Genomic DNA, 8907 nt, shown 5'->3' with positions numbered 1-8907 from the left:
ATGTTACAAACACTGCAATAGCTTCCTGTGGGTCTGGCATGGTAGGAAGTACAGGTGAAAGAAAACAAATAAGACAGAACTGGTATTCTGGAGCTTGAGAAAATGAAGAACCCTGGCAATCACAATGCAGTGTGAGAAGTGTTGTGAGACATGCATTTGCGGGACCCCTAGGGGCACGTGTCTGTCTCCTAGTGCAGCCCAGGAGGTATTGTCATGGAAGGCATCCCTCTTAAATCATCTCCCAGAGGATGGCATCTGATGAGGGTAGGATGCATATTCCAGGCAAAGGAGGCAAAGGCACTGGGTTATTAAAGTATTGCAAATAACTCCTGCACACTTCTGGTACAAGTATAAATTGGTACAATCCCCGAGGAGAAATATTTGGTAATATCCACCAGTAATAAAATGTATTAATGATCAGATATGGGACCCAGCTCTCCCAGCTGTTCCATTTTTGAGAATGTTTCCTGCAGAGACACTTGCCCATGGATGACGTGGCAGATGCACAGTTTTGTTCACGGCAGCCCTAGCCTTCGCACAGAGTTACAAACACCCTAGATGTTCCTCAGGAGAGGAAGGATTCAACAAAATACTGTGTGTCCAAATGGTGGGAATGCCACTACAATCAAATGATAAGGAAGACTTTCTGAGATATGATGTTAGGTGAAAAAAGTGGGTTGTAAATGGACGTGTACGATATACTATATATTATGTGAACAAGGGAAAATACATATATGCCTTTACTTGTTTCTTGTAAATGTATAAAGTCATCTCAACGTGTAGGTAAGAAGCTGACAAAAATATTTGTCTCAGTGTGTGGTGTTGTTATATGGGACTAGATACAGGACTCGTTGGGGTGAAGGATGAGAGGGAGAGAATGGTCCAAGAAACAGCTACAGACCTTCTCCAAGCTTCCGCAGTCATCAACTCATGGCCAATTCCATTTCATCCCAACTCCTAGACATTTCTGCCTGCCCCAGAGTAGAATATCTTGTATATATACAGATGCACACACACACACACACACACACACACAGACACACACACATATTCATGTGCTTGGCTTATGGCCCAAATAAGATCCATGCATAAAAATTAAAGGTAAAATTTTTCTTTTAAATATGTACTTTGTCAACTTCTGCAATAATTATAAAAGCCTTAAATTATGAATGGAGTAAAGGGAGTTTGTTATTATTATCAAACTCTCCTAGACACAGTTTTATTTTTATTATGATTTTTCTTTTAACTCATAGTGATCTTTGTGTGTCTTTTTACATTTTTAAATATACAGGGCCATTGAAGGTTTTCTTTAGGCATTAACTTTTTAATTTTTGTATTATAGTTAGAAAATTTCAGATTCTTTGAAATTTGAGAAGACATACTTTATGTCAAGTGGGTAACCAAGTTTTAGAAAATTTTCTGGAACGCTTGAAAAGAACGTGTTCTCCAATTATTTCATGTAGTTTTCTATATATGTCCATTACAAGGAGCTTATTAAACTATTAAATCTTTTATATTTATATTAGTTTGATCTCTATGCCAGTCATAGACCATTCTCACAGCTGGTGAGAATATGCTGAATTATCCCAGTATAATGGTGGATTTGTTCATTTCTATTTTCATTCTGTTAATTTTTCTTTTATGTATATTATATATAAATGCCATTTAATTAGATGCATATAGATTTAAATTGTTATAGCTATCTGAGAACTTAACAGATTTTCCCATAGGGATAACTGTTTTACCAATAAGAATGACTTTTGCATTAATATTTAATTTATCTGATGTTGATACAATTAAGCCTTTTTCCTTGGATTGATACATGTTTGGTATTTTGTTTTCCATCTTTTTCTTTTCAAACCTTTTGTGTCTTCATCTTTTCATTATAGAGTTTAATCTGTTTGTATCCATTGTGTTTATGGACTCATTTCTATCATCTTATATTGTACTTTCTGTTAGTATACTTGCTTTTCATATCACTTTTATTCTATCTTGTTTGTGTTTGTTTTATTTTAGCTTGATTATTACCATTTTATTTTGTCCTTTTTTGGGTCAGAAGTTACATCCTCTAATTTCATCCTTTTATTGGATATTATAGAAATGTTATAATATATATTTTTTGAAGTGTGTACACAAATAAAGTGAATGAGTAACCTGACTCTTCTTCAGAAGAATATAAAGACCACACAAAGTGGGCACATAGCTGTGGAGGGACAAAGGTGATGCTGGGCACACAGACTGACCACACAGAGCTGGGTCTCTTCAACAATGTCGTATGTCTATGTGAAGAAGGATGCCAAGGCACACTCTAAGATAATGTGTGTGTGTGGGGGAGGAGGCGTGTGTGTGAATGTGTGCGGCACACCTGATGCATGCTCAGGAGTGTATGTATATCTATGTGCACCGTTGTTTTTAATTCAAAAAGTGCATAGCTTTCATTTTCACAGGAAGTTATGATGCCTCATACAGCAAGTACCTTTGGTACCTTTGGATAGACTTTTTAAGGTAGCATCTCATTTTTGTCACCAATTTAGCAGCTGTCTGCATTCTAAAAAGCTGGATTCAACTTTAAAACTTCCCCAGTCTAGTATAGTATAGTGTAAACAGATCAATCACTATAGGAGGAGGATTAAACAGGCATATTCTGAGCAGGCGACTGGAACACAAAACCACTTAAAGAAGCAGAATTGGGCTTGTGTGTTTAAAAGCACAAAAGGAACTGTGAAATATCTAAAATCCAATAGCTAAGAGAAATTTCACATGGAGAGACTGAGAAACTTCTGCAATAATTATGAACGCCTTAAGTTATGAGTGGAAAAACTGTTGCAGAGATTTCCATAGTAATCTCCAAAAATGAATCTGTTGCCCACTGAAACTCAGGATGGTAAGGAAGCAGAAAGTTATGGCAAGACTGGGCTAGTTCTGATTCCATTGGCCATGCCTGGCTAAGCATTTCATTAATTCTTTACCGAGATGAGATTTGAATTACAGTTGACATCAAGAAGTAGTTACATCTCTATTTTCCAAGATCAATCATTCAGCAAAATTTAATAATTGATTCAGTAATACAGAGTCAGTCATTCCTAAATAATGTTTTCTGTTTGCTTTGTAAATTTCTGAAGCAAAAGGACAAAACAATTATTTTAAAAAATCAAAGGTCAGTATCAAAAAGGCAAAGTCAAAATTCTGCAAGAGCATGGTGCTGAGCATGGGTTGGCCAGATATACTTTATTGCTTTTGGAAATGGTTCTCGAGTGATTCGTGTAGGAAATAGTGTAGAAATATTCTGGAAGGGTTTTCTCTGCCTTTATGTGAACATTTCCAGTTTCCAGGAGCCACGGAGCCTGATTCAGTTGTCTACACACAGGTGATGATGATGATGATGATGATGATGATGATGATGATGATGCTGCTACTGAGTTGTTTGAGCTCATTATATATATATATATGATATTATATATATATATTCTGGTTCTTAATCTCTTGTCAGATGTATAGTTTGCAAATATTTTCTTCCATTCTTTAGGTTGTCTCTTCATTGATTTTTTTTTTTTTTACCATGCAGAAGCTGTTGAGCTTCATGTTTTTCCATTTGTTGACTTTGCTTTTACTGCCTGTGCTTTGGAAGTCTTACTCAAAAAATCTTTGCCCAGACTAGTGTCCTCAAGCATTTCCCCACAGTTTTCTTTTAGTAGTTTCATAGTTTGTGGTGATAAACTATGAGCATGCAGGTGTGACTCCATTCGCCAATGTTGTGAACAGAAGTTGTGAGGACAGAATGGTTTGTGTTTTCATAAGTTTTCTATATGCAAAGTTGATTTGATGACAGTGGCCTCCTGAGAATGAACTTTCATCAAAACACTGAGGTCTGTGACCAAGCAGACAATAAAAACACTCCTTAATGTGGGAGTCATCAGTACCACATAAAATGTGCAAATTAGCAACATTTCTGTCCAAGTATTGAGCTACAAGATTCAACTCAGGAATATTATATGGTTTTATTCATTTTAATACGTAATGGAGGAGACACATTTTTGCTTGTAAAGGAATAAATCCATGTGTCTAATTATGTATTAGGAAAATGAGGTCATTTCCTTCTATGTGGTAATATATTCACGTATAGGGGGAAATGCCATAATATATGGGACAATAAGATGGATAATACTATACTAACAAATATAATAAAATGAATAATATGAAAAAAACATCAAGAGATGGAATTAACTTTAAATACAGGGCAGATATATTTTTATCAGCTTGCTGGGCTAGCACTTTTCCTTACTTCTCTCCCTGAAGGGTCCTCAATTCTGTTTCTATTCTGTGTGTCTTTTTCCCCCACTTCTGTGTACATATGTCCAGGGCCCCTTCCCCCAAAGCCCTTCAACTAGTTATTCTCCAGCAGAACATTTTTCTGCCAGTAAAAATATTTTCTTTCAGGAATTGGCTAAAAGCTATTTTCATAAAAACTTCCCTATATGAATTGAGCCTATAATTATCTGGCTCTTTCTTAGGATTTCTGCAGAGCGTATGCACACCTAAAGCGTACCAATTCACACTTGGTTCCGGGGTCTATAGTAGTCACAGAAACATGACTCCTGTCATGAATGCAAGCTAGGATGTGGTCCCTAAAGCAGGGTATGTGTCTCGAATGCCTCTTCAATCCTTGTACAGTGTCTAATACAGTACTGCTTCCACAGTGTTGAGCAGCAGTCCTTAAGAGGGTGGAGTTTAGAATTTGATCTTTGCAGACCTGAGTTTTAATCCTGGCTCTATAACCTATAAGCAGTATAAGAAAGTTACTCAAACTGTCTGTCTCATTTGTCCAGTGGGGACACTACTCATTTTACAGGGTGTGATGGTTAATTTCAGGTGTCAACGTGACTGCCTTAAGGAATACGTCAGGAATTGGTAAAGCATTGTTTCTAGGTGAGCCTGCACAGGTATTCTTGGGAAGATTGGCGTGAGCTGGTGGACAGAGTGGGGAAGATGTCTTCAATAGAGACAGGCCCCATTCAATTCTCTGAGGGCCCAGATAGAAGAAACAGGGCAGAGGAAAGGCACTTTCCTCCCTTTCTCTCCTGGAGCTGAGACTCTTCTTTTCCTGCCCTTGGACATCAGAACTTCAGGCTCTTTTTATACTGAGAATTACACCATCCACTTCCCTGGTTCTGAGGTTTTTCGGTGTGGACTGAGTCACACTCCTGGCATCCCAGGGGCTCCAGCTTGCAGACAGCTTGTCCTGAGACTTTTCACCCTCTAATTCCCCTAATAAATCCCCTCTCATCTGTCTTTGCTGATAACCTGTTGGTGGTGTCTCTACAGAGCCCTGATTAATCCATAGGGGTAATGTGAGGGAGAAATGAGGTCGTGCATGGAGAGCATTTCACACCCTGCCTGACACATGCCCAGGTCCAACAGGCTGCAGCTGCAGTTATTCTAGAGCTTAGCATCAGTGTTCAAAACAGTGGAAGGCCTTCCCTCTGGTACCCAGCCATCGCGTTGAGCTTCTCCTGTCATTTTTCAATTCCGGAGTGTTTTTTGAGAGCAATTCTATGTCCTGTGTATCACTGACGTGGGGCCAAAAACAATCTGTATGCGTGGGGATCTGAAGCTGGGAATGACCAATAGGTCAGAAAGTTCTTAGGAGTCGGGAGCAGAGGAAGCTGCATGGTCAAGGGGAATCAACATGAGCCTTCCTGCCATGTGTCCTATTTCCTGCGGTCTAATGAGACAGAGATATATGTATGTATGCATCATCTCATGCTTAGGTCTTTAATATGTACAAGGTGTTTTCAAATTCTCCCACCAACTGTCTTTGACAGCTGAGAATCTCAAGATCACCTGTTGTTCATGACTGCAGTCAAAGGGATCTGCCTTTTAGGGACACAGGAAGATTTGCCTAAAATGTCAGGAAGCTTTGATATTTATCATTTGATTACAAAAGTCAACAGCACCTTTGCTGTTATATTATTTTGGGTCTTTACTCATTCCACTGTTTATTTTAAGCCTGAGATTGTGGGTAGTTGGAGAAGGAGGGAAAGTATGTAACACTCTTATTAACTAGTTTAACTGTGTGTATAACATGTAGAATAAAGAGAGACTTAAATGAAGATGTAGTATTTGTGAATGCTCCAACAAATTAAAAGATTACTTAAATTATTGATTTTTTTTTTTTTTTTGAGATGGAGTCTTGCTCTGTCACCCAGGCTGGAGTGCAGTGGGTGCAGTCTTGCAATCTCTGCTCACTGCAACCTCCACCTCCAGGGCTCAAGCAATTCTCTTGCCTCAGCCTCCCAAGTAACTGGGATTACAGGTGCACACCACCACGCCTGGCTAATTTTTGTATTTTTAGTAAAGACAGTGTTTCACCATGTTAGGCAGGCTGCTTTCAAGCTCCTGACCTCAAGTGATCTGCCTGCGTTGGCCTCCCAAAGTGCTGGGATTACAGGCGTGACCCACCGCACCTGGCCTGATTTCTGATTAAACCTCTTATTGTCTATAATGAATTAAAAGTTTGTGAAAGTAAATTCAATGACATTTTTGCATCTATAATTTCAAAATCATAGTAACTTTCCAAATCTGAAAATGTCTGAAACACAAGTCTGCCAATCATCACAATAAAACATGAAGCCCTAGTGAAGGAGCTAGTCAGGATGGGTTCCCAACAAATAGCAGTTGAAGCTCCTACTGCCATGAAATGATGAAAGAAACACGGTTTAAGTGCCATGGATAATTATTTCAATGCCAAAAGAATCATCACAGACTGTTGTGACATGCAGAGCTTGAATGGAAATATGGCATTAAAATAAGGTGCATGAAATTAATCCTTGAATGTAATTTTGAAACACACTGCAAAAGTGCTCCCTAATATACACCAACCCCAAAAGTGGCCACTGACAAGATAAGTTTATTTCAGTTTTTATGCTGTCATTATGGAAAAAACTATAGCAGAGAGTTCACCAATTTCCCTTTGGAAAGAGATATACAACCACAGCCAATACGCTTTCCTAAAAGACAGCAGGAGCTTTTCATGCGGACTTGTTTCCCATCCGTAACATACAAATATTTATCGTTCAGGGCCAATACAGCCTTGCAAATAAACAGGCTTTGAGTTATACCAAGCATGCTCATTCTTATATGGTATTTCCATATAAGAAATACAAAAGAAATATACCACAAAATGATGGTGTTCAGGACATGGGGCAACGCCCTGTTTCTGTGGTATAGTGGCCTAGATTTCGTAGGATTCCATAGGAGGCAGCTACAAGTTCAACATGAAAAGCTCTGAAATCCCTTCCTAAGCTAATGAAGTGAAGCCCTGACCACACCAAGGAAAGGATGAAACAGAACTCATTTATTGTTTCTCAAATGATGCTACCATCTCTTCAAAGCCACCATTAATTTTAACATCTTTAAAGGTATAAGAACAATGTATGTAACAAGTGAAAACTGCCTATAAAGTTAGTGCTTTACATCTCAAACCCTTATTATATGGAAATTCATATTTTCAGAATCACATAAAAGTTTAACGTGCTATTCATTGTAAGATTAAAGGACATGAGTTATTCTGTCTGTGTAATTATTAACAACTGGAAATTAAATCGTGATAATTTTGTACTTTATTCTTCTTAAAATGATAATTTCCTTTCTCCTTTTGCCTGAGAAGCATGCTTCAACAATACCAACAGCTTACCTTCTAAAATAAATGATCACATATAGAATATATATTTTATATATTGTATATTTATCTTTATGCATTACATATTTATATATTATTTATATATTATATATAAATGTAAATATATTTACATATTTATATATGTATTTATATATTTACATAGAATATAAATATTTATATAATCTATATGTGAAATAGATCTCTATCTAAATGTAAATACATAGAAATAGATATATAAATATATAGAGATTATATATTTATCTATAAATATACAGATTATATATTTATCTATAAATATACATATAAATACAAACTATATATATATCCATTAGAAATATACAGGTCTTTTCTAAATATAAATATAGAAATACACAGGTCTTTTCTAAATGTATCATAAATTCTACTATATAAAATTCTACTATATATAGAAAAGACCTGTGTGTTTATATGTTTATATAAATACCTGTGCATTTATATATGTATAAAACCTGTGTATTTATATAAATATATATAAATATAGGTTTAATATATATAACACATTAGAAATACAGCAGTGCTTTATACTATATATAGAAAAGATCTGTGCATTTATATAATTATATATATAAATGTACATTACATATATACACATTAGAAATACCCATCCTTTCTATATATAGCAAGTTCTATATTATTCTCTCATTATAATTATTGACAACTGGGAATTTTGTACTTTATTTATTTTTTATTTTTATTTTATTTTTCTTAAAATGATAATTTCCTTTCTTTTTTTATCTGTGAAGGATGCTTCAACAATCACAACACCTTACCTTCTAACATAAATGATCACATATAGAATATATATTTTATATATATTTATATTTATATATCTATTTTCATGTATTTATATTTATAGATAGGTTTCATATATAGATTTGATGTCTATATTGATATATTATTTATAAATATAAATATGTTTAATATGTTTTATATATAATATATAGAATATAAATATTTACATATGTAATCTATAAATATAAAAACATAAGATATATTAATATATAAATATACATCATAGGTTCTACTATGTACAAAAAAGAGTTGTGTATTTCTAATGTGTATAATCTATATTTACATTTATTTATATTTATATATTTATATATAAATATATATTCCATATTTTATGTCTATATGTATATATCTTATATGTAAACATATAATCTGTGTCTATAGTAAATATAGTTGTATAT

The sequence above is a fragment of the Pan paniscus genome, chromosome X, assembly GCF_029289425.2.
Source record: "Pan paniscus chromosome X, NHGRI_mPanPan1-v2.0_pri, whole genome shotgun sequence".
Lineage (NCBI taxonomy): Eukaryota > Metazoa > Chordata > Mammalia > Primates > Hominidae > Pan > Pan paniscus.
This window is presented reverse-complemented; position numbering follows the sequence as displayed.